Source organism: Sciurus carolinensis, chromosome 10 (genome assembly GCF_902686445.1).
Source record: "Sciurus carolinensis chromosome 10, mSciCar1.2, whole genome shotgun sequence".
In the NCBI taxonomy this organism is placed as follows: domain Eukaryota; kingdom Metazoa; phylum Chordata; class Mammalia; order Rodentia; family Sciuridae; genus Sciurus; species Sciurus carolinensis.
In genome coordinates, this window is record NC_062222.1 from 135,144,879 (window position 1) to 135,148,115 (window position 3,237).

At 46.5% G+C, this 3,237-nt stretch overlaps 1 pseudogene; it reads left to right on the forward strand.

Annotated features, from left to right (window-relative positions):
* Nucleotides 1–1,074: 1,074 nt before the first annotated feature.
* Nucleotides 1,075–1,897, forward strand: LOC124994318 (protein SET-like; annotated as a pseudogene).
* Nucleotides 1,898–3,237: the final 1,340 nt, after the last annotated feature.

A 3,237-nucleotide genomic window follows, 5' to 3' on the forward strand; every position in this document is an offset into this window, starting at 1 on the left:
GACAGCAATTTGTAAAACTGTGGGGAGCACCCACAGACAAAGCCAGTTAGAAGGGACCTCTCTGACTTCAATGATGTACAAGGGCCATCTCAGGCACCAACGTGAGTCGCCGGGGCCACAAACGTCTGATTCCTGGAAAGTCTTCTGGGTTATATTTGTAGTAAGAACTTGCTGGCTGAGGGCTGGAAGGAGTGGACAGAGCAGGACTTCAGCTCTGACTCCCTAGGCCTCAGGTGGGCGGTGGCTGGGCACAGAACTGGCTCGCTCCGGTGTGTGTCTGGGTGTGTCTGATGTGAAGGGGGAGTGCCCTGCCCGGCACTTGCCAGCAAGTCCTCACACTGGCCAGCCCCTCCTTCCTGGTACAGTTTTCTCTCTAGAACCATTTTTCCACCCTCCCAGTCAATAATTGATTGCATTCATTCACTGATCTTTGGAAACATCCATTTATTTGGTGAGAGGTTACCATGTGCCTGCCTTATGCTGCACACTGCTTTAGGCCGTGGGCAGTGTGCTAAGCCATGGGGTATGCAGATGGAAGGTGGCCTCAGGAGACATGCCTGAGTTCCTCATTCCTGAGTGGCATAGCTCAGCACCGATTCCATGAGGATGGGCTTTTGCCCATTTGGCGAGGGATCTGGTCCAAGAGGCTTCATAGGAGGTGCTCGAACTATTTGTCCAGTTAACGGGTAAAGCCGAACCTCCCCGGCAGCTTTCATTTTTCTTTTTGGTACTGGGGATCAAACCCAAGGGCACTTTACCACTGAGCCACATCCCCCGCCCTTCTTAGTTTTTGGAGACAGGGTCTTGCCGAGTTGCTTCAGGGCTTTCTAAGTTGCTGAGGCTGGCTTGAACCTGCTATCCTCCTTCCTTAGCCTCCGGAGTCGCTGGGATTAGAGGTGTGTGCCCTTCTGGATGAGAAGGCTTGTGTCTGTCCTCCAGAATAGCTGCTCCCCACTCTGTCCTGTCTCCTCAGCACAGAAAGCCCCACGGGTTATTGAAAATACATAACGTTCTGGCTCTGCACTTCTTCCTAGTGAGCCTGGGACCCTGGGTCTGCTCCTGACTTCCCTCAGGATGGTCTCCAAACGCCAATCTTCACTCCTGTCTCAAACTAAGAAACCCGAACTGCCTCCTGCCCCAAGGCAGGCGGATGCATCGGCCTCTCTGGGCTTGCTGAAGGGTGAAAAGGAACAACAAGAAGCAAGTGAACATGTGGATGAAGAACAGAATGAAACAGACAAACTGAATGAAAAAGCCAGTGAGGAGACATTGAAAGCAGAACAGAAATATAACAAACTCCACCATTTTTTCAGAAGAGGTCAGAATTGATCCCCCAAATCCCACATTTTTGGGTAACAACATTTGTCAACCATCCACAAGTGTCTGCACTATTTGGGGAGGAAGAGGAAGAGGCGCTGCGTTATTTGACCAGAGTTGAAGTGACAGAATTTGAAGATATCAAGTCAGGTTTCAAAATAGATTTTTATTTTGATGAAAATCCTTTCTTCAAAGCTAAAGTTCTCTCTAAATAATTTTATCTGAATGAGAGTAGTGATCCATCTTCAAAGTCCACTGAAGTCAAATAGAAATCTGGAAAGGTTTTGGTGAAACGTTCAAGCGAAACGCAGAAGGAAGCCAGCAGGAAGAGGCAGCCTGAAGAACCAGAGAGCTCCTTTACCTGGTGCACTGAGCATCTGATGCAGATGCAGGTGAGTTAGGAGCCGTCTCAGACGATATCTGGCCAAGTCCATTGCAGTGCTACTTAATGCCTGATATGGATGATGGAGAAGGAGAAGGATTGGAACATATTGATGAAGAAGGGGATGAGGATGAAGGTGAAGAAGATGAAGATGAAGATGAAGGGGAGGAAGGAGCGGAGGATGAAGGAGAAGATGACTCATTGAATACCGATGGATTCCTTCCCTTTTTTCTTTCTTTTTTGGTCCTTCCCTTCCTTCCCTCCCTCCCTCCCTCCCTTCTTTCCTCCCTCCCTCCCTCCCTCCCTCCCTCCTTCCCTTCCCTTCCTTCTTTTCCTTTCCTTTCCTTCCTTCCTTCCTTCCTTCCTTCCTTCCTCCCTCCCTCCCTCCCTCCCTCCCTTCCTTCCTTCCTTCCTTCCTTCCTTCTTCCCTCCCTCCCTCCCTCCCTTCCTTCCTTTTACTTTCCAGTCCCTGAGATAAAATTGCAGTCTTTTTTTTTCTTCTTCTTCTTTTTCCTCCTTCCCTCCCACCTTGTGCTCAGTCACCCTGTTCTTGAGATCTTTTTCTCAAACCGTGGTTCCCAATTTATTTGGCAGGGGGGAATACCTTGAGCAGAGTATAATGAGAAAAGAATCTACAGCCTTCTGTTCTGAATCATTTTTATCCTTTCCTATCTCAAAACAAAAAACTGTATGGAATCAACACCACTGTGCTCTGTGGGAAAAAAGAAAAACCTGCTCCCTTCTCTCTGCTGGAGCTGGAGGGTGCTAGGCCCTGTGTAGCAGTGCATGGAATTCTAGCTTTTCCCTCCTTTCTCTGTATATTGGACTCAGAGATTACACTGTGTCTCTATGTGAGTATGGACAGTTAGCATTTACCGACAGTATCTGTCTACTTTTTCTTCTTTAAAAAAAGAAAAAAACAACAACAAAAAAAACGGGGTTATAGAAGATCAGCAAAGGGTGGGTTTGAGATGTTTGGGTGGGTTAAGTGGGCATTTTGACTACAGAGCTTCTCCTTTGGCATGTTTAATTGTGATGTTTAACGGACATCCTTGCAACTTAAGATGATACTTTTAAAGTAAAATTGCTCCTAATGATGACTTGAGCCCTGCCCCTTGATGGGAAAATCGGCAGAACCTGTAGGATCTTATTTGAAATTGACATTCTCTATTGTAATTTTGTTTGTTTGTTTTTTAATTTTCTTTTTTATTTTCACTGGAAAAAAAAAGATGATGCTCAGTTTTAAACGTTAAAAGTGTACAAGTTGCTTTGTTATGATAAAACTAAATGTGTACACACACACAAAATAAAATAAAATACATATTATTCTGAAAAGCTCTTCACCTCTGAGTCATTTCGTTGACCTTCCATAAACCAACCACAAGGCTGTTCACTACAAGAAGGAATCAAAGAGCATCCTTCCTCTGAGGGCTGCCTGAGCTAAAGCTCGTATTAGGAGTTTGGCACGGACCACACCCATCCCCTCCTCTGGCTTCGCCCTGGTCTTCCTGGCCACGCCCACCATTATGACCACGCCC